The sequence below is a fragment of the Haematobia irritans genome, chromosome 4 (assembly GCF_050003625.1).
Source record: "Haematobia irritans isolate KBUSLIRL chromosome 4, ASM5000362v1, whole genome shotgun sequence".
Classification (NCBI taxonomy): Eukaryota; Metazoa; Arthropoda; class Insecta; order Diptera; family Muscidae; genus Haematobia; species Haematobia irritans.
The window spans coordinates 155,124,904-155,150,895 of record NC_134400.1 but is presented as its reverse complement, the minus strand read 5'-3'; the positions used below and the strand labels follow the sequence as shown (position 1 = coordinate 155,150,895).

The 25,992-nt window shown below is 33.8% G+C and overlaps 2 non-coding genes across 2 annotated transcripts; both read left to right on the top strand.

The window, feature by feature from the left end:
* Window positions 1–21,466: 21,466 nt before the first annotated feature.
* On the top strand, window positions 21,467–21,538 carry TRNAQ-UUG (transfer RNA glutamine (anticodon UUG)). Its single transcript has one exon. It is a non-coding gene; the product is annotated as a tRNA-Gln (tRNA).
* A 448-nt stretch (window positions 21,539–21,986) lies between these two features.
* Window positions 21,987–22,058, top strand: TRNAQ-CUG (transfer RNA glutamine (anticodon CUG)). The gene has a single exon. It is a non-coding gene; the product is annotated as a tRNA-Gln (tRNA).
* The last annotated feature ends 3,934 nt before the right edge of the window (window positions 22,059–25,992 follow it).

Here is a 25,992-nt window from a genome sequence, read left to right as displayed (position 1 = left end):
AGATCCCTTTTTATTTTGGAAGAAATCGGTTCAGATTTAGATATAGCTCCCATATATATCTTTCGCCCGATATGCACTAATATGGACCCAGCAGCCAGAGTTTTATACCGATTTTCTTGAAATTTTGTACAAACATAACACTTAGACGTATAGTCAAGTGTGCAAAATTTGATTGAAATCGGTTCAGATTTAGATATAGCTCCCATATATATCTTTCGTCCGATATGGACTTATATCGCCCCAGAAGCCAGATTTTTGGCCGAATTTTGTTGAAATTTTGCACAGGGAGTAGATTTAGCATTGTAGCTATGCGTGCCAAATTTGGTTGAAATCGATTCAGATTTAGATATAGCTCCCATATATAAAGGGTGATAGGTCAAAATTTGGTCAAGGGAAAACGCGTGTAAATCGGTGAAATCGTTTATTTAAAAAATCAAATTAAATTCCTTTTTCAAGTTCAATTAGTATAAAATTCAGGAAAAATATTCAGTTAGGCTTTCGCTTTTCCAAATTCGAATTGCCTGGCCTCACGCTTGACACCTGCCATCAGATTTTGTACAGCCACCTTGTCCACCTTCTTCGCCGCAGAAAGCCAGTTTTCCTTGAACTGCTGCTCGTCCTTAGCAGTTTTTTTGATCTTCTTTAGGTTCCGCTTGACAATAGCCCAGTATTTCTCAATTGGGCGGAGCCCTGGCGTGTTGGGAGGGTTCTTGTCCTTGGGAACCACCTGCACGTTGTTGGCGGCGTACCACTCCATGGCCTTTTTACCGTAATGGCAAGATGCCAAATCCGGCCAAAACAGTACGGAACAACCGTGTTTCTTCGGGAAAGGCAGCAGACGTTTATTCAAACACTCTGCCGGAAGCTATGAAAATGCTGCTTTTCAAGCCACAGATACAGATGGCTTGCCAAACCAGATATTTCTTTGCAAACTTTGACAGTTTTATGTGCTTGAAAATATCTGCTACCTTTCCCCTTCCTTATGTCGTATAAAACTCCTGTCCCGGAAGCTGCTTGTAGTCGGCTTTGACATAGGTTTCGTCGTCCATTACCACGCAGTCAAACTTCGTCAGCATCGTCGTGTACAGCCTCCGGGATCGCGCTTTGGCCGTCGTATTTTATTTATCATCGCGATTTGGAGTCACTACCTTCTTTTAAGTCGATAGTCTGGCTCGTTTTTTGGCTCAATGCACGGTTGTAGACGATACATCCAGCTTATTTGCGACATCTCGGAGAGAGAGGTTGGGGTTTCGCTTGAAACTACCGGCAACTCTCTTTGTAGTCTCAGCGGCTTCCGGTTTTCGATTGCCCCCCGATCCAGACTTCTTACTTGGACGGCATTTTGACAACTGAAGAGTGAATTCCAAAATCAAAATAGGAGCAACATTCTACACACACACACCTTCAAAATGAGGGGCGTTCAGGTTTTTTAAATGCAAAATTGAAAGAAATACGTCAAGTTTATATTGACCAAATTTTGACCGTATCACCCTTTATCTTTCGTCCGATATGGACTAATATGGTCCTAGAAGCCGGAGTTTTCGTCCAATCTGTTTGAAATTTTGCACTAGGAGTAAAATTAGTAGTGCAGTTAAATGTGAAAAATTGAATTGAAATCGGTTCAGATTTAGATATAGCTCCCATATATATCTTTCGCCCGATATGGACTAATATGGTTCTAATAGCTAGAGTTTTGGCCCAATTTGGTTGAAATTTTGCACAGGGAGTAGAATTAGCATTGAAGGTATGCGTGCTCAATTTGGTTGAAATCGGTTCAGATTTAGATATAGCTCCCATATATATGTTTTTCTGATTTCGACAAAAAAGCTCAAAATACCAACATTTTCCTTGTAAAATCGCCACTGCTTAGTTGAAAAGTTGTAAAAATGACTGTAATTTTCCTAAAATTTTAATACATATATATCGAGAGATAAATCATAAATAAACTTTTGCGAAGTTTCCTTAAAATTGCTTCAGATTTAAATGCTTCCCATATTTATACCCTGCGCCACACTTTGGAACAGGGTATTATAAGTTAGTGCATATGTTTGTAACACACAGAAGGAGACGAGATAGACACATTGTGTCTTTGGCAATAATGATCAGGGTGGGTCCCTGAGTCGATATAACCAAGTCCGTCTGTCCGTCCGTTACCTTTTGTGTAGACATTTTTGAGTCGATATCAGATTTATGGTACAATAGCTTTGACAAAATATTTTAATATTTTGAGAAAGTCTTTGTCAACCTTATTTGCTAATAGTCTTTTACAAATATGGCAAAACAGACATGTTCATGTGGGAAGAAAATCTCGATTTTGTAAAAGACACAGTCAAAAACAGGATTTTATTGAACTTCAAGAATGTTTTAGTCGAAAAAAGAATGCGATTCTATATTATCGATTTTTTATTTCGGTAGAAAATGTTGTCAAAATTTTATTTCTATATAGAATTTTTGCAAAATTTTATTTTTATAGAAAATTTTGTGAAAATTTTATTTCAATTGAAAATTTTATAAACATTTTATTTCTATAGGAAATTTTTGCAAAATTTTATTTCTATAGAAAAAATTTTGCAAAATTTTTTTTTCTATAGAATTTTTTGCAAAATTTTATTTATATAGAAAAGTTTGTCAAAATTTTATTTTCTTTAAAATTCAGTCTCTTGACAATAATCTTCCAGTGAAATTTTTGTTGAAATTTAGTAAAAAGTACCTTTCCGCTCAAAAAATACCTTTTTTGTACTTTCTTAAAAATTGTATTTTCCATCCCTGACTAACTGGCAAAGTGACCAAAATTTTTAAAAGAATATGCACGTTTGGAAATATCTCTTTATTGCACTCTCCAAGTGCTTCCATCGCTGAATTAGGCAGGTTCTTTTCGCAGGTTTTGCGCCATTTCATTTACATATGTGTGTTTGGCTGTTTCGTTGTTGTTGCTATGGCCAAACAAAGCGAGCCATGTTCACAAAAAGAACAACAAACACACATAAAAAGCAGAAATACATTTTCCAAAAATGAAATTTGTGGTGTGAGAACAAAAACAATTTGTTTTTTTCGACCGTCTTTTCAACTAGTATTCTATGATTTGTGCATGTTTTATAGGTAAGCGTTTTTCAAAATAAAACCTCCAGCTTTTCTTCAACATCTTCGATAAGATTTTTTTATGCAGCTAAAAATATATATATTTTTTTATATAAAAATATTCATTCATTTCGGGGGGTTTGATCCCCCTCATCCCCCCCCCCCCCTGAATACGGCCTTGAAAGTGGATAAAACCTACGGTTTCAAAAAGCCCTAGAAGTAAAATCGGGAGATCGGTCTATATGGGGGCTATATCAAAACATGACCCGGTACTCACCATTTTCGGCACACCTCTTTATGGTTCCAAAATATTTCTAGATTTCAAATTTCAGACAAATTGCATAAAAGCTACGATTTCTACAAGCCCACAAAGTAAAATCGGGAGATCGGTCTATATATGGGGCTATACGAAAACATGGACCAATACTCACCATTTTCGGCACACCTTTTTATGGTCCTAATATAACTCTAGATTTTCAATTTCAGGCAAATTGGATAAAAACTACGGATTCCAGAAGCCCAAGATGTAAAATCGGGAGATCGGTATACATGGGGGCTATATCAAAACATTGACCGGTACTCACCATTTTCGGCACACCTCTTTATGGTCTTAAAATACCTCTGGATTTCTAATTTGAGGCAAATTGGATAAAGACTACGGATTCTAGAAGCCCAAGAAATAAAATCGGGAGATCGGTCTATATGGGGGCTATATCAAAACATGACCCGGTACTCACCATTTTCGGCACACCTCTTTATGGTCTTAAAATACCTCTGGATTTCTAATTTGAGGCAAATTGGATAAAAACTGAGGTTTCTATAGGCCCAAGGCCCCAAATCGGGAGGTCGGTTTATATGGGGACTATATCAAAACCTGGACCGATATAGCCCATATTCGAACTTGACCTGTTTGGAGCCAAAAAACGATCTTGTGCAAAAATTAAGCAAGATAGCTTTATTATTGAAGGCTGTAGCGTGATTACAACAGACATCCAGACAGACAGACGGACATGCTTATATCGTCTTAGAATTTCTCCCTGATCAAGAATATATACTTTATATAGTCGGAAATCGATATTTCGATGTGTTACAAACGGAATGACAAAGTTATTATACCCCCATCACCATTCTATGGTGGTGGGTATAAGAAAGACCGATTAAATACGTATATATGTTAATTCAGTTTGACAACATTTTCTATAGAAATAAAATTTTGACATCATTTTCTATAGAAATAAAATTTTACAAAATTTTCTATAAAAATAAAATTTTGACAAATTTTTTTATAGAAATAAAATTTTGATAAAATGTTCTATAGAAATAAAATTTTGACAAAATTTTCTATAGATATACAATATTGACAAAATTTTCTATATAAATAAAATTCTTTATAGAAATAAAAGTTTGACAAAATTGTCTATAGAAATAAAATTGTGGCAAAATTGTCTATAGAAATAAAATGTTGGCAAAATTCTCTGGAAATAAAATTTTGACAAAATTGTCTATACACACAAAAAATTATCACCAACATTTTTTCAATTAAACACTTAATTGAATTTGGAAACGGATTCAATTAATATGTTAATTGATTCAATTAATTATTTAATCAAATCCGAATAAAAACCAATTAAAAAAATGATTGATATTTGTTACGTTTCCAATTAAAATATTAATTGATTCAATCAATTTGTTAATCAATTCGGAAATAATTTTCAATTACAAACGTGATTGAAATTTTTTCCGTTTCCAATTACACATGTGATTGATCCAATCACCTTTGTGATTGAAACTGAATAATTTTGAGCAATGGAAAGAGCGAAAAGAGAACAAGAGAATGGGTATTTATTCAACAATGTATGATGGAGAGATCAGTCTGTGGAAGTAACTCGTAACGAACGGTTGGGTTTTTGTTTTTCGCGTAAGTTGAAAAACATAATTGGCGACATTCTGTCTGCTGCATTCAAAATGTGTGCATAAATATTTTGAACGCAACAACAAATCATAGCAAAGGGTTGAAATAAATAAAGTGTGCAACAAGAAACGGCCACGTGGTAAAGGTTTGAAAAAAATATATGAGAGAACGCATTTGAAATTATCTGTGTTTGTGGTATTGTAAAAATGGAAAACAATCTACGTTTATTGAAGGTAAGAAATTGTGAAATGTGAATACCGTTTTCCATTGAAGCCTGTTTACATTAAACGGACTAAAATAATATATTTTTTATTCATTTCTTTTAGTGACCAATTTTATTTCGTGAAATTGACCAATCAATCCCATCAACTCCATCATTTTATCAAATATATAAGTATATGTTTGCAATAAAAAAGTGGGTACCGTATTGATGTTTTAAAATTAAAAATTTTTTTCACTCCTAGTTTTCTTAAAACCAAGAGCGGTATGGGTTTGTTGGAAGATTCACCTTGAAGTTGCGAAGTGGCGTTGGCATTAAATTGCATTTTTGTTTTACCTTCCTTTTTCAGTTTGAACCCAAATAGAGAGCAGTATATCTGTGCTGAATTATGTAATGGTAAAAAAGTTCTTTCTTTTGGATTTAAAAATATGAAAAATATCCGAAAATAATAAAAATATGTATTTTCCATTTATATTTTTTTCTATTTCCAGAATTTGCAAAGTATCATCAATATAATACCAAATATTACATTGCTTTCCCATTATTTTTGTCTTTGATTGGTTCAAATTTTAATAGATGATTTTAATGTGTGGACATTTTGGAAAGGAATTGTTACTAAAATTAAATTACCATGCTCCTTAATACACCTTTTTATGCTAAAAGACCACAACTGCAAAAGAAGATTATAAATCTGCAACCTGGAACTAAGAATTGAACTTGATATTCTATGCAGGTAATGTTTAACAAAATTAACTTTTAATTGAACAAAATTAAATACGAATTATTCTGTTTACTTTCAGAAAAACTAATTTAGCTTACAGGCTGCAGATTTATTGGAAATCTAGGCGCATCTACATATTAGAAGGAACATGCTAACTTGGTTATTATTATAAGGAAGATCATGATTTATATAATTTATTTTTTTCACCCTATAGTTGTTGTGGATATTAATTGTATTTGTAAGTTATGTTAGAACAAAACACAAATGACAAGAACCAACTTTATTTGTCTATTGCATAATTCAAAAAATAATAAAATATTAAATACGTTTTATAAGAAACACATATTTTCTTTTATTTCAAAGGAATAAAAAACAAGTATATACGGCCGTAAGTTCGGCCAGGCCGAAGCTTATGTACCCTCCATCATGGATTGCGTAGAAACTTCTTCTAAACACTGCCATCCACAACCGAATTACTTAAGTTGCGGTAACGCTTGCCGATGGCAAGGTATCTTAAAACCTCCTAACACCATCTTCTAAATTGTATGTCCATACGTGGTATATATTAAATCAAAAAAGATCGATCCAATACGTATATAATTCAGTTTGACAAAGTAGACATACAATTTTGACAAAATTTTCTACAGAAAGAAAATATTTAAAAATTTTCTATGGAAATAAAATTTTCACAACATTTTCTATAGAAAGAAATTTTTGACAAACATTTCTACAGAAATAAAATTTTGACAACATTTTCTATAGAAATAAAATTTTGGTAGATTATTTTTGGCTCTAGTGGCAACCATGATTATGAACCGATATGGACCAATTTTTGTGTGATTGGACCAATTTTGGTATGGTTGTTAACGACCATATACTAACACCACGTTCCTACTTTGAACCGGATCGGATGAATTTTGCTCCTCCAAGAGGCTCCAGAGGTCAAATCTGGAGAACGTTTTATATGGGGGCCATATATAAAAATGGACCCATATGGACCATGTTCCAAATTACAACCGGATTGGATGAAATTTGCTTCTCTTGGAGACTTCGCAAGCCAAATCTGGAGATCGATTTATATGGGGTCTATATATAATTAAGGACCGATATGGACCAATTTTTGCATGGTTGTTAGAGACCATATACCAATATCATGTACCAAATTTCAGCCGGATCGGATGAAATTTGCTTCTCTTTGAGGCTCCGCAAGCCAAAATCTGGGGATCGGTTTATATGGGGGCTATATATAATTAAGGACCGATATGGACCAATTTTTGCATGGTTGTTAGAGACCATATACCAACACCATGTACCAAATTTCAGCCAGATCGGATGAAATATGCTTCTGTTAGAGGCTCCACAAGCCAAATCTGGGGATCGGTTTATATGGGGGCTATATATAATTATGGACCGATGTGGACCAATTTTTGCATGGTTGTTAGAGACCATATATCAAATTTCAGCCGGATCGGATGAAATATGCTTCTTTTAGAGGCTCCACAAGCCAAATCTGAGGGTCCCTTTATATGGGGGCTATACGTAAAAGTGGACCGATATGGCCCATTTTCAATACCATCTGACCTACATCGATAACAACTACTTGTGCCAAGTTTCAAGTCGATAGCTTGTTTCGTTCGGAAGTTAGCGTGATTTCAACAGACGGACGGACGGACGGACGGACATGCTTAGATCGACTCAGAATTTGACCACGACCCAGAATATATATACTTTATGGGGTCTTAGAGCAATATTTCGATGTGTTACAAACGGAATGACAAAGTTAATATACCCCCATCCTATGATGGAGGGTATAAAAAACTAAATACGATTTTGGGGGTCGCAATATATCAATTTTTTGATCGAAATTTATAGCCAATTTCAATTAATTATTTAATTGAATGAATCAAATAGTTGATTGATTTTTGTCGCGAAATTAATTAAAATTTTAATTGATTCAATTAAAACTGTGATTGAATTTTATGTTAAAAATCAATCACGTTTTTAATTGATTCAATCACACAATTAATTGATTCCGTGACAAAAGTCAATTAAATTTTTAATTGAAAATCGTGTTGGTTTTCAATCAAAATGGGTGATTGATACTATCATTTTCGTGATTGAAGACATTTCAATTAAAAAAATGATTGAATCCGCGATTTTCGTGATTGAAATCAAAAAAAAATTTTTGTGTGTAGAAAGAAAGTTTTGACAAAATTGTCCATAGAAATAAAATTTTGGCAAAATTTTCTATGGAAATAAAATTTTGACATAATTTTCTATAGAAATAAAATTTTGACAAAATTTTCTATAGAATTAAAATTTTGACAAAATTTTCTATAGAAATATTTTTTTTCTTTCAAATGTTTCTATAATAATAAAATTTTGACAAAATTTTCTATAATAATAAAATTTTGACAAAATTTTCTATAGAAAAAAATGTAATTTAATAAAATGTTCTAAAGATTCTTTTTTTTTGTTATATTTTTCAAATTTTAGAAGATTATTTTTGATTTAAGAAGCAACCGTGATTGTGAATCAAGTAATCGTCACTTTATTAAAATGCAATCTGGCAAAACGACGCGACTTGCATTGACGAGATGTTCTGAAAAGAACACCAATGCAACGTTGTTCTGGATAGCTCATACAAATGTTGCGTCCAGTAACATAGTAAATAGTTCTGTAAATTACGTTGTAACTAAACTATATTTGAAAATTGTTTTTGTTGTTTTCGTTCAGTCGTTTTTATTTTTAAATGCATTTATCATCTGTGATGCGCATTTAGACTGATCTCAATTACTAGACTATGTTGGTAAGTCATTCTTCTATTGCAAAGAACGAGCTTAAACAAATCCAACATGTCTTCCCAACCATTTTGAACAACATTTTCACGTTTTCATACACCATACAAATAACCAGTAATGATTGGCTAATAAATAAGCCATTATATCATTACATGTACTACGGTATACTATGTGTATGATATATTTGAAAATAATATTTGTGAATGGATTCAGTTACACCACGTTAAGGTAAGGTAAGGTAAGGGAGCCACCGTGGTGCAATGGTTAGCATGCCCGCCTTGCATACACAAGGTCGTGGGTTCGATTCCTGCTTCGACCGAACACCAAAAAGTTTTTCAACGGTGGATTATCCCACCTCAGTAATGCTGGTGACATTTCTGAGGGTTTCAAAGCTTCTCTAAGTGGTTTCACAGCAATGGGGAACGCCGTTCGGACTCGGCTATAAAAAGGAGGTCCCTTGTCATTGAGCTTAACATGGAATCGGGCAGCACTCAGTGATAAGAGAGAAGTTCACCAATGTGGTATCACAATGGACTGAATAGTCTAAGTGTGCCTGATACATCGGGCTGCCACCTAACCTTACCTTACCTTTACACCACGTTAGTGTTGTAAATTTTGATTACTTTTGACTACTCGTTACTACTCGTTACTTTTGAATTGAGTACTCGTTACTACTCGTTACTTTTATAAAAAAAATTAAAAAAGACATTGTGGGCACTTTTTAATAATATCTTCCTCTTTTTTTTTAAATTTAAAAACAGTATAGAAAAGCAAATTACATTATCCAGTTTTATTCTAGTGTTATAAAATGTGGTGTTGTAGATATATGGGTCTCGTTAGAAAAAGATTTTCACCAATCATTCAAATTTTTAGAGCCAATTTCGTATTCACTATTTGATACTTTTTCGTCAGGGTATATCTAAATGGCATTGTGTATTAATGATGCTTGCAATTTGCAAACTTTTTAAATCCACCATTGACAGTGGATGAAAATATTTAGCGATCATTTTTATCGTGAGACCCAATGTTCAAATTTTCCAAGGGTTTTTGAATAAGCTTGGGTACCTTCTCTGAAAACAATTGGATTGAACCAGCTGAAGTCAACGACATTATTATTCATACTATTCGCATGAGACGTGATCCTTGTGATGCTTTAAATTATAGCTCCCACCTACACCCAATGTAAATTTTTTCAAATGCAAACGTTTTTAAGAAATCAGATAAATTTTTCACTTTGTTCAAAGGTGAAGCCATATAGCCTTTTCGTGTTATTTTAACTGATAAAACGATTTTCGAAAACTTCAATTAATATTTTCCAAGAAGTCAAGAATTTTACTTCCAAACCGCCAACTTACTTACCGTCAGAAGAAAAAAACTGGCATTGAAGATATTGAGTACTCTTTTACAAGTAACGAGTACTCAAAAAATTAGTCAGTAACGAGTACTTGTAATCAAATACTCGTTACTTTCCCAACACTACACCACGTTACGTTACGCGGAGGCAACGGAGACGGAGCACCTTTCTTTTTGTACTACTGGACTGAACTCATTTTCCACACCAATCACAACAGGTCGCCGTGCCAATACATGACACTTACATTTTGTTATTGATTAGTTTCTTTTCAGGAACTTACTGCCATGGATCCCCTTCTGTCGTTTTCTATACTACATACTAATCTATTCTGTTTCTGTTTCCAGTATTTCAGACGGGTCTAAAAGAAAACAAAACATTGTGATATACACGAGAACATGTGTCATGTTGTCAAAATTGCAAGCTGTTATCACATTCACGAAATGAAATGAAAAGCAGTACTCACGCACGAACTACTTTTACAGACTCACGCTCACGCACGATTCACGAGAATTGACGTGACTCACGACAAATTCACGAGATTCACGACATTTTCCAACCGGAGATGAGTAAAGGTTAGGTTAGATGGCAGCCCGATGTATCAGGCTCACTTAGACTATTCAGTCCGTTGTGATACCACATTGGTAAACTTCTCTCTTATCACTAAGTGCTGCCCGATTCCATGTTAAGCGCAATGTCAAGGGACCTTCTTTTGATAGCCAAGTCCGAACGGCGTTCCACATTGCAGTGAAACCACTTAGAAAAGCTTTGAAGGTGGATAATCCAACGCTGAAAAACTTTTTGGTGTTCGGTCGAAGCAGGGATCGTACCCATGACCTTGCGTATGCAAGGCGGGCATGCAACCATTGCACCACGGTGGCTCCCAAAGGTAACAAAATTCATAAATAAAATAAAGTTCGACACCTAAATCAATTTCAGTTAACATACGAGTAAGAATTAAATCTTGATTTTTTCGTGAGCGTAATTTTGCAGAAATTGTATTCACGCACATTCACGAACCGATTTTATTACTCACGCACGCTCACGCATGACATATTTTTTTTAGTCCCATTCACGCACATTCACGAGAGTTGCTTCCGATTTTATTCACGAAACACGTGATTCACGAGTGTCACGACAATTTCGTGTCACGCGCACACCTCTAGTTGTGATATATTATTTGGTCAAGTCGGGCAACTTGGAGCCTTATTTAAAACTCAACCGTTCTGTGGAAAGTCTGGCATTACAGTGTGTAGGATATGACTAAGATATGGGGAAATCATTACAGAATTTTGTGTAAAGTGTGGGAATTTGGACATATTTGTATAAACCGGAAGAACGAATATATGGAGGCTTTATCTAATTCTGAAACAAATTAGATCAAACTTGACACACTTAAATATCATATTAAATATATTCTCCGTGGAAAATATGCAGTCAATTGGAGGAAAGTCCCATTGAAAATGGGTCTAAAATATGAAACAGTCTACCATATTTCTCCAACTCTGGTGTACATATATATGGGAGCTATATATAATCTGAACCGATTTCGACTAAATTTGACATGCATAGTTAGAATAATAATTCTGCTATATCTGCAAAATTTCACGTAAATGTGAGTATAACTCTGGCCCCCGTGGTCATTTGAGTGTAAATCGGGCGAAAGATATATATGGGAGATATATCTAAACCGATTTCAATCAAATTTGGCACACTTACCGATATTGTTAAACGTACTCCTTGTGCAAAAGTTGAAGCAGTCATGGCTTTTGAGGCCATATAAGTCCAAATCGGACGAAAGATATATATGGGAGCTATATCTAAATCTAAACCGATTTCAACCAAATTTGGCACATTTACCGATACTAAAGGGTGATTCTTTTGAGGTTAGGATTTTCATGCATTAGTATTTGACAGATCACGTGGGATTTCAGACATGGTGTCAAAGAGAAAGATGCTCAGTATGCTTTGACATTTCATAGACTAGACATAGACTTACTAACGAGCCACAACGTCGAATTTTCAGTGAATGGGCCCTAGAAAAGTTGGCAGAAAATCCGCTTTTTTATCGACAAATTTTGTTCAGCGATGAGGCTCATTTCTGATTGAATGGCTACGTAAATAAGCAAAATTGCCGCATTTGGAGTGAAGAGCAACCAGAAGCCGTTCAAGAACTGCCCATGCATCCCGAAAAATGCACTGTTTGGTGTGGTTTGTACGCTGGTGGAATCATTGGACCGTATTTTTTCAAAGATGCTGTTGGACGCAACGTTACGGTGAATGGCGATCGCTATCGTTCGATGCTAACAAACTTTTTGTTGCCAAAAATGGAAGAACTGAACTTGGTTGACATGTGGTTTCAACAAGATGGCGCTACATGCCACACAGCTCGCGATTCTATGGCCATTTTGAGGGAAAACTTCGGAGAACAATTCATCTCAAGAAATGGACCGGTAAGTTGGCCACCAAGATCATGCGATTTGACGCCTTTAGACTATTTTTTGTGGGGCTACGTCAAGTCTAAAGTCTACAGAAATAAGCCAGCAACTATTCCAGCTTTGGAAGACAACATTTCCGAAGAAATTCGGGCTATTCCGGCCGAAATGCTCGAAAAAGTTGCCCAAAATTGGACTTTTCGAATGGACCACCTAAGACGCAGCCGCGGTCAACATTTAAATGAAATTATCTTCAAAAAGTAAATGTCATGGACCAATCTAACGTTTCAAATAAAGAACCGATGAGATTTTGCAAATTTTATGCGTTTTTTTTAAAAAAAGAAGTTATCAAGCTCTTAACAAATCACCCTTTATTAAAGGTACTCATTGTGCAAAATTTGAAGCAATTCTGGGCAAAACTCTGGCTTTTGAGGCCAATAAGTCCAAATCGGACGAAAGATATATATGGGAGCTATATCTAAATCTGAACCGATTTTAACCAAATTTGGCACACATAACGCCAAGGTTAAACGTACCTCTCGCGCAAAATTTGAAGCAAGTCAGGGCAAAACTCTAGCTTTTAAGGCCATATAAGTGCAAATCGGACGAAAGCTATATATGTGAGCTATATCTAAATCTGAACCGATTTGGCTGATATTTTGCAAGTTTTTCGAGACTCATGAAATATTCGGATGTACGAAATTTGAAGAACATCGGTTGATAAACACCCCAATAATGACCAGATCGGGGATAAATCTATATGACAGCTATATCTAAATATGAACCGATTTGTTTCCAAAATCAATAGCGATTGTCTTTGTTCCAAAAAACGACCCTATGCCAAATTTGAGGACGATCGGACTTAAACTGCGACCTGTACTTTGCGCACAAAAATACATGAACAGACAGACGGACATCGCTAAATCGACTCAGAATATAGTTATAAGACGATCGGTATACTAAATGATGGGTCTCAGACTTTTCCTTCTTGGCGTTACATACAAATGCACAAACTTATTATACCCTGTACCACAGTAGTGGTGAAGGGTATATTTAAATAACAGCCTGTTTCTGCACGCACAGAAAAGCCATGTTTGGACATGGTTGCCGCATCCATTTAATGCTCATTTAGAGCATGTAATTGCCGCGAAAATCATGTATTTTGTCTTTGTAAAAATAGTTTTCGAGCGGAGAAAAATGTATGGTGGCAATAAGCATTTGAATGGTTCTGAAATACCGCAAACATGTTCTATCATTTAAATGATAGAATTTGAAACCATTAAATGGCCGGGAAAATCATGTACCTGACCATTCAATTTTTTTTTTACTTTTTTACAGGGAAAAAAGTATTTTTATAGGTTACGTATAGACATGTCTAGAACCATTACATGGCCATAAAGACCATTTACATTTTTTTCGTGACCATTTAATTTTTTAATTTTTTTCCAGCGAAAAGAATTTTATAAAAACATTGAGCAGGTACACATGATTTTCATTTTGCGCGTCAGTCGTGTGTTGATTGTTTCTTGGAATGGACGGAGAATACGGATTTACTTTGTTTTGTGTTAATTTATTTATTCAGAAGTGGCACGTGGTTTTATGTGAACACAAAAAAGGAAAGTGTAATTGAAAAAATATACCAGTTGTTTGTTCTGCATTTTGCCATATGGATAATTTATTTTTATTTGCAGTTACATGATGTCTGCGTTTGTACATTTGATGGGCACGATGTAAATATGGAATTAATTACTTACTGTTGGAATTAAAATAAAATAGGGTGTTTAAAAATATATGTTGTTTGCTTGAACGTCATTATAAATTCAAATAAACAATAAATTAGTTTATAAATAAATAAAAACAAACAAATAAAGTTAATTTTGTGTTTTCTTTTCTCAAGTGGCGTCCTGTTTTCGACGATGAAAAAAGTTTTTTCATAAAGATCAAAACATTTTAAATCGTGACCATTGTCTTTTCATTCAAAAAAAATTCTTTTTATCAATATAATAACATTTTAGATGAGGACAATTATATTTTTTTTAGAACCATGTTCACTGAGCCAACATGGTTGCAGGTTAAAATATTACATGGACGCCGCAAAAATAGCTGCTATCATATTATTTTGCTCTTCGAATATGATTGTGGCAATCATGTTTCTTCTCTGCGTGTGTATGTCGATCGAGCTCTATCGATTGACTGGAATGCATAGAAACAGCTGATTTCTGGTTATAAATTCAGCTGTTTGTGTCGATTTCAGTCGATCGATTGAGCTCGTTCGACGTACAGAAACAGGCTGTAAGACACTTCAACTTCAAAATATAACAATACAGTTTTTTGGAGTACAGAACCCTTTCTTTTTTTAAAAAGCCTTCTCAAATGCCGTTTGCTAACACCATTCGTGTTCTTTTGTAAGAAATATTCAAACAACCACACACAATAATTTTAAATATATTTTAGTTATTAAAACGCTTTATACTTTTTCAGTAATTCTCTATTTTAAGAAACAATTTTTCAACGAAGCAATAGCACGCGGTATTGTTATACCCTCCATCATAGGATGGGGGTATATTAACTTTGTCATTCCGTTTGTAACACATCGAAATATTGCTCTAAGACCCCATAAAGTATATATATTCTGGGTCGTGGTCAAATTCTGAGTCGATCTAAGCATGTCCGTCCGTCCGTCTGTTGAAATCACGCTAACTTCCGAACGAAACAAGCTATCGACTTGAAACTTGGCACAAGTAGTTGTTATCGATGTAGGTCAGATGGTATTGAAAATGGGCCATATCGGTCCACTTTTACGTATAGCCCCCATATAAAGGGACCCTCAGATTTGGCTTGTGGAGCCTCTAAAAGAAGCATATTTCATCCGATCCGGCTGAAATTTGGTATATGGTGTTGGTATATGGTCTCTAACAACCATGCAAAAATTGGTCCACATCGGTCCATAATTATATATAGCCCCCACATAAACCGATCCCCAGATTTGGCTTGTGGAGCCTCTAACAGAAGCATATTTCATCCGATCTGGCTGAAATTTGGTATATGGTGTTGGTATATGGTCTCTAACAACCATGCAAAAATTGGTTCACATCGGTCCATAATTATATATAGCCCCCATATAAACCGATCCCCAGATTTGGCTTGCGGAGCCTAAAAGAGAAGCAAATTTCATCCGATCCGGTTGAAATTTGGTACATGGTGTTGGTATACGGTCTCTAACAACCATGCAAAAATTGGTTCCCATTGGTCCATACTTATATATAGCCCCCATATTTGCCTTGTGGAGCCTCTAAAAGAAGCATATTTCATCCGATCCGGCTGAAATTTGGTACATGATGTTGGTATATGGTCTCTAACAACCATGCAAAAATTGGTCCATATCGGTCCTTAATTATATATAGCCCCCATATAAACCGATCCCCAGATTTTGGCTTGCGGAGCCTCAAAGAGAAGCAAATTTCATCCGATCCGGCTGAAATTTGGTACATGATGTTGGTATATGGTCTCTAACAACCATGCAAAAATTGGTCCATATCGGTCCTTAATTATATATAGACCCCATATAAATCGATCTCCAGATTTGGCTTGCGAAGTCTCCAAGAGAAGCAAATTTCATCCAACCCGGTTGTAATTTGGAACATGGTCCATATCGGTCCATTTTTCAAGCAAAATTCATCCGATCCGGTTCAAAGTAGGAACGTGGTGTTAGTATATGGTCGCTAACAACCATACCAAAATTGGTCCAATCACACAAAAATTGGTCCATATCGGTTCATAATCATGGTTGCCACTAGAGCCAAAAATAATCTACCAAAATTTTATTTCTATAGAAAATGTTGTCAAAATTTTATTTCTGTAGAAATGTTTGTCAAAAATTTCTTTCTATAGAAAATTTTGTGAAAATTTTATTTCCATAGAAAATTTTTAAATATTTTTTTCTGTAGAAAATTTTGTCAAAATTGTATGTCTACTTTGTCAAACTGAATTATATACGTATTGGATCGATCTTTTTTGAATTAATATATACCACGTATGGACATACAATTTAGAAGATGGTGTTAGGAGGTTTTAAGATACCTTGCCATCGGCAAGCGTTACCGCATCTTAAGTAATTCGGTTGTGGATGGCAGTGTTTAGAAGAAGTTTCTACGCAATCCATGATGGAGGGTACATAAGCTTCGGCCTGGCCGAACTTACGGCCGTATATACTTGTTTTTCTAATGAGTTTACAAAAAGCGATGATGTCTGCAATCGGAAGGCATCGGTTGCCGTAAACGAAGTGTTGTATACACTTTTATTAATGTAATTTCTGCATTGCATAGTAGTTAGGTTATAGTTGGTCTATACAAGCGAACTTTTTTTTTTTTTTTTTTTTTTTTTATTTATATAATTTGTACTTTATTGTATCTTTCATACTTCTTGTAGCCTCAGCGCCATAATGGCATTACAGAGGCAATTGACAACATTAGTTTAATACATTAAATTCACTTATTAGTTAAAAGAACGACAAAAAAGAAAAAATTATATACGTACATTTGTGTTTTACAACATTAATTATTATGTCTTTTATGTAAATATGTGCAAACTTTTCTTGTTTGTAAATTACATGCAAATTTAAATAAAGTTTCTCAAATTATTTGAAATAAATTCTTTGCATTTCTTCTTAAATTGTGAAACTGTATTTATTAATTTAACTTCATTTGGTAATTCGTTGTACATAACTCCTCCAATATAATCAATCCTCTGTTTGGTTTTCTCTAAACGACAGCGTGCTACTCTTAAATTCAATTGATTTCTTGTATTGAAATTCATTTGATTTCTTTTAAATTCAATAGTGTGATGACCAACATTGTTTAGGGTTTTATATATAAATGTTAAAACTTGATATGTATATATCGCATTTATTGGAAAAACATTTTTTGCAACATCCATGTACAATCGACTTGTCGAAAAGTTCCGAGGCAAGTTATAAACAATCTTCAATGCTCTGTTCTGTAAGCTCTGAAGAGATTTTAAAGCATTGCAGTTTTTATTAGCAGCATATACAGCCACCATATACCTTATTTGCGACTCAATTAGAGAGTGATATATAACCAATTTCGTCTTCTGATCCAGTTTCCATCTAAGTTTATATAATATACCAAGTGCAGGCGCTATTTTTCCTTTTATCTCATTGATATGTAGGTCCCATGACATGTTACTTTGTAGTGTAATACCCAAATACTTAACTACGTGACTCTCCTTTATGTCAGTACCATCTATATTCACTATGAAATCATGGTTCAAAGTCGAAGAATGGGGACGGAAACGAATCAGCTGTGTTTTAGCTGGATTAAGAACCAATCCATTCAATCTTACAAACTCGAGTAACATCGCAACATCTCTTTCTACGCGTGCCCTCAAAACTGTGTCATATTTGTATGGATAAAATAAACAAAAATCATCCGCAAACATGAAAAGTTTGCCTTCCAATCCCAAGTTACCCAAATCATTCAAATAGAGCGAGAATAGTAAAGGACCAAGTCCACTACCTTGTGGTATTCCATATAAAACAGGACCAACAAAACTTCTACTTTTCCCCAGCTGGACAAACTGTTTCCTATTTTCGAAGTAACTTTTGAATAAATTCAACTCTGATCCACGTATACCATAATATTCCAATTTACTTTGCATTATATTGTGATCAACTAAATCAAAAGCTTTCGTAAAATCAAAAAATAGTCCTGCAACACCACTAAATCCAGTATCTAGGCTATTACATATAAATTGCACTACATTCAATGCAGCATCATTCACACCACATCCTTTCCTAAACCCGTACTGAAATTTGTACATGAATTGATTCTCCGTAATATAGCTCGAAAGCCGATCAAATAGTATTTTCTCAAATATTTTATCAACAGACGAGAGAATCGATATTGGCCTAAAATTCTCTATATTGCGTGCATTAGTCTTCTTTGGTATAGGTATTATCTTGTGCATCTTCAGACAACCTGGATACTCCGAAGTATTAATAATCTTATTAATCATTTCTTTTATAGCAGGAGCAACCTCATCGACACATCTTTTTAAAAATTTCGGCGAGATATTATCGCTCCCAGAGCATTTATTCACATTCATCCCAATAATCACATCTTTGACAGTTTCTAATTCAACATTCTGTAGACGAAAATCTACCCTACTACGCGTAAGCGTACCAAAAAAGTTGATTGAATCATCTTGTCGTCTGACTATTTGACCTTTCATGTTGCTCAAGGATGAAATAAAGTACCCATTGAATTCATTTGCCTTTTGTTGAACCAAAGTTTCTTCTTCATCCAAGCCAAATAAATTCGGAGCGTTACCACTCTTTCTACCCATTGCTTCATTAATGAATCGCCAAGATTTCCTTGGATCGTCCCTTATCTTGTCTAAAGCCATTTTGTAATAATTACTCCTGCAGAATTTTATTGAGAAACGTATGATTCTGCTTATTCTTCTCAGCTGTTCATTTATATCTCCTTTCCTGCAATCCTTCCGTCTTCTCTTCAATAATTTCTCTTTCAAATGAATAAGTTTCTTCAGATCCTCATTGATCCAGGGGGATATATCAAAACGAATATCTTCCTTAGCCTTCAACACAACAGTCGATTTACATATAGCATTCTCCATAGTCCTTATAACATTATCTGCAATACCAGTAGATGTATATGGTAAAAAATTCTCCGGCAAATTCTTCTTCAATACGTCCTTAGCCTTGCTAAAATCGCAATAAGATCTAAAAGACTCTTTAGTCCTCTCTGGTATGACTTGCATCTCCATTTTGCAAAAGATCATATTATGATCAGATAAACTGCATTCTACTGAGTCTATAAAAAGTCGTTCTGAGAAATTACTAAATACATGATCAATACATGTTCCAGAATCTGGTCTAGTCACTAGTTTATGAGCAATTTTACAATCGTAATTTTGAAGCAAAGACAGCAAGTCAACTTTACATGGGTTCTGAATCAAATCAATATTGGCATCACCGACTACTACAAGAGCGTTGCGAGCGTAATCATTAAGTATGTTATCTAGCATATACATGAAGGTGTTGGAATTACATTTCTGTGATCTATAAAAAGATGCGATCATTAAAGGCCGGCTGTCAATTAATATATTCGGCAACTTTATAACTATCATTTCTACAAAAGCTCGACTTTCACAAAATTCAACAGAATATCGAAATTTAGAATTAATATACAACGAAGTACCACCATATCCATCTTCTCTACTGCAGTGAACACTATCAAAACCAGGTATTGAATACATCCGCGTAGCAATTGCGCTAAACCAAGTTTCTTGCACTGCTATTATGTCTGGTACTTTAGGAAAACATGACAAATATGTTTTAAATCTATTGAACTTATCAACAGACGCAATACTTCTAGCATTCAAACTTAAAACATTAAAAGAATTTATCTCTAAACGACATACATATTTTTCAAAGTTACTAAATTGTTTAAAATATCGATTTCTTTCCATAATTATTTAATTAATAATATTTTTATTTATAACAAAAAATGTATTACAAAATTTTGTCTAATTAGGGGATACATATACTGCTTCTCCATCTTCGTTATCTTCTTCATTTTCATTCTCTTCTTCATCTTCACTAGGAATTATTAGTTGCCTATTTTGGACCATGGATCTGCGTTGCCAGTGTTTGCTTGTTGTTGCCTCCGTGAGTAAGCGATCCACATCCTCCTCGCTTCTTACTATTTGATGTTTCGCTATTTCACTTTTCTTGCAGATTACTTTACCATCTCTGGCATAGACAAAACGATATCCAATTGTTTTTAAAGATTTTGCATAATTGAGCAATGCTAATGTCTCTCTACTCAAAAAGTCATTTATATAAATCTTTTTAGTACCATCGTTCTCTTTTAATTTTGCTTTTGCTGCCATTACTTTTTCTTTATTTTGTTGTGACGCAAATTTCACTACAACTGTCTTATTTGTTTTGTTTTTATTTCTGTTTTCTAGATAAAATGCTTCATCCACATCACTTGGTCTCAGTTCAACTCCAACATCTTTTGCCAATTTTATCACGGCATCCATAGGTTTTATTTCATTAGATATTTCCAATCCACTAATAATACAATCTTTTTTCACCATTCTGTCATTTAAATACTTCATAGACGACTTGAGCGATTGAACTTCATTTTTTAGTTTTTTGTTTTCAGCTTGTATTTCATTTATTTTTTTCTTATTTTCTTTCACATCTTTCAACAAAACATCAAATTTTTCTGACATAAACTGAATTGAGTCTGTCAGCTGATCTAATTTCTCCAACTTCTCCAATTTTTTCAACTCTGTTTTTATTGTTTTCAATTCTTTCTTAATTTCTCCATTTCCATCTTCACATGTTTGACAAGTAAACATCTCATTCTCGTTTTCGCATAATCTCTCAAATTCTCTTTTCGTTAGGCCAGAGCATTGAGAGTGATAGCTATTTCCACACTTGTCACATTGAATGTAACCTTCGCTTTCTTCTTTGATATCATGTTTGCAGTTACCACATATTAATTTCGTTTTGTTTGCGACACTACGACGTTTGCCTGATCGTGGCATTTTTATTCGAGTGTCACTTTAGTTATTAATTTGATTAAAGTCACTTTTTACTATACTCGGCTTTTATAAACCGTAGATTTTTAACAATTTTTAGAGCAACTTGCGCAGCGATAAAAAACACAACCGATCTCAATCAATGTTGTCAATCTTAATTTAACTTAAGTTAAACTTAAAGTTAGTGTTTTTGGTAGTCAGCTACTCATTTGACGGTAGGGTATCCTTACCATACATTACTATGGTTTTATTCATTCTTAACAAATTTATTGAAAAATCTGTTACATTTTCCCGCAATTCTCAGCCTTTCTTTAGGATACATTCAAAACTCACTATTGGCACAGGCAGATTTCATCGGTTCTATGGTGTAATGGTTAGCACTCTGGACTTTGAATCCAGCGATCCGAGTTCAAATCTCGGTAGAACCTGCGAAGGCCTTGAAATTTTTAAATTTTTTATACATTTTGTATATATTAAAATTTTATGATTTAATTTTTTAGTTTTTTCTTAAAATATTTTAGTCCGAATTGCAATAAAAAAATATTTATTAAAAAGAAAAATTTATAAAATACACCAACAAACACTATTGTTTGAAATCAATTGGAATTCAATCGTTGTACCAATACGACAAATTGTATAATAATTGTAGGGTAAGGTTTGATTTAGACTAATATTCAAATTACACACTTGAAGCAGAGTTGAATTCAGCTTTTACTTGTTAAACCTGTGTAAACAATAAAGCATACTTTTAGGATGAACTAAAATCAACCACCTTTTGGTGTTGTAGATATTTTAGATTTAGGTGAGTTGTATTTCGCCATGCGCATTAGAGCGCCATCATATTCATGAGACCGTTTAAATGACCTTCAGCTTGAGGGTTCCATGGTGTAATGGTTAGCACTCTGGACTCTGAATCCAGCGATCCGAGTTCAAATCTCGGTGGAACCTGAGCCAATCATTTATTTTTATATTTACTGTATTATTTTGCATTTAGCAAATGAGCTCATGGTGAGATATTGAATAAAATGTTGGTATTGATTTTTATAACAGAGTATTTATTATAAGTTAATACATAACTAATATCTAATGTTTGCAACACCCAGAAGGATACGATATTGTCACATGGAGTCTTTGGCAATATTGATCAGCACGGTTACCACTCGAGCCAAAAATAATCTACAAAATTTTGGAGAAATTTTTACCACAAAACTACCAAACAAACAAGTATATACGGCCGTAAGTTCGGCCAGGCCGAAGCTTATGTACCCTCCACCATGGATTGCGTAGAAACGTCTACTGAAAACTGTCATCCACAATCGAATTACTTGGGTTGCGGTAACACTTGCCGATGGCAAGGTATCTTAAAACTTCCTAACACCGTCTTCTAAATTACAAGGTAGTCCATACGTAGTATATATTAAACTAAAAAAGGCCGATTAAACACGTATATAATTAAGTTTAAAGTTTCTATAGAAATAAAATTTTGACAAAATAAAATTTTGACAACATTTTCTATAGAAGTAAAATTTGGAAAAAATTTTCTATGGAAATAAAATTTGGAAAAAATTTTCTATAGGAATACAATTCTGACAAAATTTTCTATAGAAATAAAATTTTGACAAAATTTTCTATAGAAATAAAATTTTTCTATTGAAATAAAATTTTGACAACATTTTTCTAGAGAAATAAAATTTTGGCAAAATTTTCTATAGAAATAACATTTTCCTCCAAGAGGCTCCGGAGGACAAATCTGGGAATCGATTTATATGGGGGCTATATATAATTATGGACCGATATGGACCAATTTTTGCATGGTCATTAGAGAACATATACCAACACCATGTACCAAATTTCAGCCGGATCGAATGAAATTTTCGTTTCTTAGAGGCTCCGCAAGCCAAATCGGGGGATCGATTTATATGGGGGCTATATATAATTATGGACCGATATGGACCAATTTTTGCATGGTCATTAGAGAACATATACCAACACCATGTACCAAATTTCAGCCGGATCGAATGAAATTTTCGTTTCTTAGAGGCTCCGCAAGCCAAATCGGGGGATCGATTTATATGGGGGCTATATATAATTATGGACCGATATGGACCAATTTTTGCATGGTCATTAGAGAACATATACCAACACCATGTACCAAATTTCAGCCGGATCGAATGAAATTTTCGTTTCTTAGAGGCTCCCCAAGCCAAATCGGGGATCGGTTTATATGGGGGCTATATATAATTATGGACCGATGTGGACCAATTTTTGCATGGTCATTAGAGAACATATACCAATACCATGTACCAAATTTCAAGCGGATCGGATGAAATTTGCTTCTCTTAGAGGCTCCGCAAGCCAAATCGGGGGATCGGTTTATATGGGGGCTATATATAATTATGGATCGATGTGGACCAATTTTTGCATGGTTGTTAGAGACCATATACTAACACCATGTACCAAATTTCAGCCGGATCGGATGAAATTTGGTTCTCTTGGAGGCTCCGCAAGCCAAATCGGGGGATCGGTTTATATGGGGGCTATATGTAATTATGGACCGATATGGACCAATTTTTGCATGGTTGTTAGAGACCATATACTAACACCATTTACCAAATTTCAGCCGGATCGGATGAAATTTGCTTCTCTTAGAGCGATCGCAAGCCAAATCGGGGGATCGGTTTATATGGGGGCTATATGTAATTATGGACCGATATGGACCAATTTTTGCATGGTTGTTAGAGACCATATACTAACACCATTCACCAAATTTCAGCCGGATCGGATGAAATTTGCTTCTCTTAGAGCAATCGCAAGCCAAATTTGGGGGTCCGTTTATATGGGGGCTATACGTAAAAGTGGACCGATATGTCCCATTTGCAATACCATCCGACCTACATCAATAACAACTAATTGTGCCAAGTTTCAAGTCGATAGCTTGTTTCGTTCGGAAGTTAGCGTGATTTCAACAGACGGACGGACGGACATGCTCAGATCGACTCAGAATTTCACCACGACCCAGAATATATGGGGTCTTAGAGCAATATTTCGATGTGTTACAAACGGAATGACAAAGTTAATATACCCCCATCCTATGGTGGAGGGTATAAAAAAGGCATTTTTGTCAAAAAATTTGTTTCTATAGAAAATTTTGTCAAAATTTTATTTCTATACATATTTTTTTTTTTTCAAAATGTTATTTCTATACAAAATTATTTTCAATATTTTATTTTTGTAATTTTTATTTTAATTTTATTTCTATAGAAAATTTTGTGAAAATTTTGTTTCTTTAGGAAATTTTGTCCAAATTTTGTTTATATAGATTTTTTTTATTTATTTATTAATTACATTTACAATAAAATTATAAAAATAATTTGAAGCTTTGAAGGTCTTAAGCTTGATAGATTTTTTTTTTTAAATTTTATTTCTATCGGACAGTTTGGTAAAAATATTATTCTTTTAGGAAATTTTGTCAAAATTTTATTTTTTATATAAAATTATGTCCAAATTTTATTTTTATAAGAATTTTTTTTTTTTTCAAAATTATATTTTGCCAATTTGTTTTCTATAGAAATTTTTGTCAAAATGTTATTTCTATACAAATTTGGTTTTTCAATATTTTACTTCTGTACAAATTTTTTTTCCCAATTTTATTATTGTACAAATTTGTTTGTCACATCTTTTTTTTTCAAAATTCAAATAGAAAATTTTATTTCTATACAAATTTTTTCAAAATGTTATTTCTATACATTTTTTTCTTGAATATTTTATTTTTGTACAATTTTTTTAAAAATTTTATTTCTGTAGGAAGTTTTACTATTTTCAATATTTTATTTTTGTAATTTTTATTGTAATTTTGTTTCAATTCTATTTCTATAGGAAATTTTGGTCAAAATTTTATTTCTTTAGGAAAATTTGTTAAAATTTTATTTCTATAGAAAATTTGTGAAGTACCTCTTACTTGAAGAGAAATGTTTTGCAAAATCTACCAAAACATTAATACTACTTATCTACCAAACAGTAAAAAAATCTACCATTTTCGGTAGAATTCTACCAACTGTGGCAACCGTGCCCCTGAGTCTATCTAGCTATGTTCGTCTGTCTGTAAGCACGTATTTTTGTGATCAAAGTCTAGCTCGCAGTTTTAGTCCAATAGACTTCAAATATGGCACAAGTATCTATTTTGGGTTAGAATAGAACCTAATTGATTTTGGAAGAAATGGCTTCAAATTTAGATATCGATCCCATATATATCTTTCGCTCGATTTACACTCATATGACAACAGAGGCTAAAGTTTTACTTCGATTTTCGTGAAATGTTGAGTTGATAGTAGAATTTAAATGTATACCATACCTAGAGAACGAATATGATCGCCCCAAACATTTTGCTCTTGAAACATGTTTGGGGTTATCATACGATATATGTTATTTCCATAGAAAAATTTGCAAAATTTTATTTTTATAGATTTTTTTTTTTTTTTAAATTTATTTCTATAGAAAATTTTTCTCAATTTTTTTTCTATATAGAACATTTTCTCAAAATTGTATTTCTATATAGAACATTTTGTCAGAAGTCTAAATCTATAGGAAATTTATGAAGTACCTCTTTGCAAAATCGACCAAAACATCCAAAATTCTACCAAACAATAAAAAATCTAGCATTTCTGGTAGATTTCTACCAACTTTGGCAACGTGTCTATTACCCAATTTTACTACTTTAGAAGTAAATTATCTTTCATAAATACAAGGCGTCTGAACTCTCATTTTCATATCTCCAGAATTTGAAAGACGATCACCCGTCTCTTGGTGTTGTGGTGCGAAATCTTGATCTTATTGAAGCTTGCTGGATTTGACAAAATTTTAATGTTTAAATTTTCACTGAATG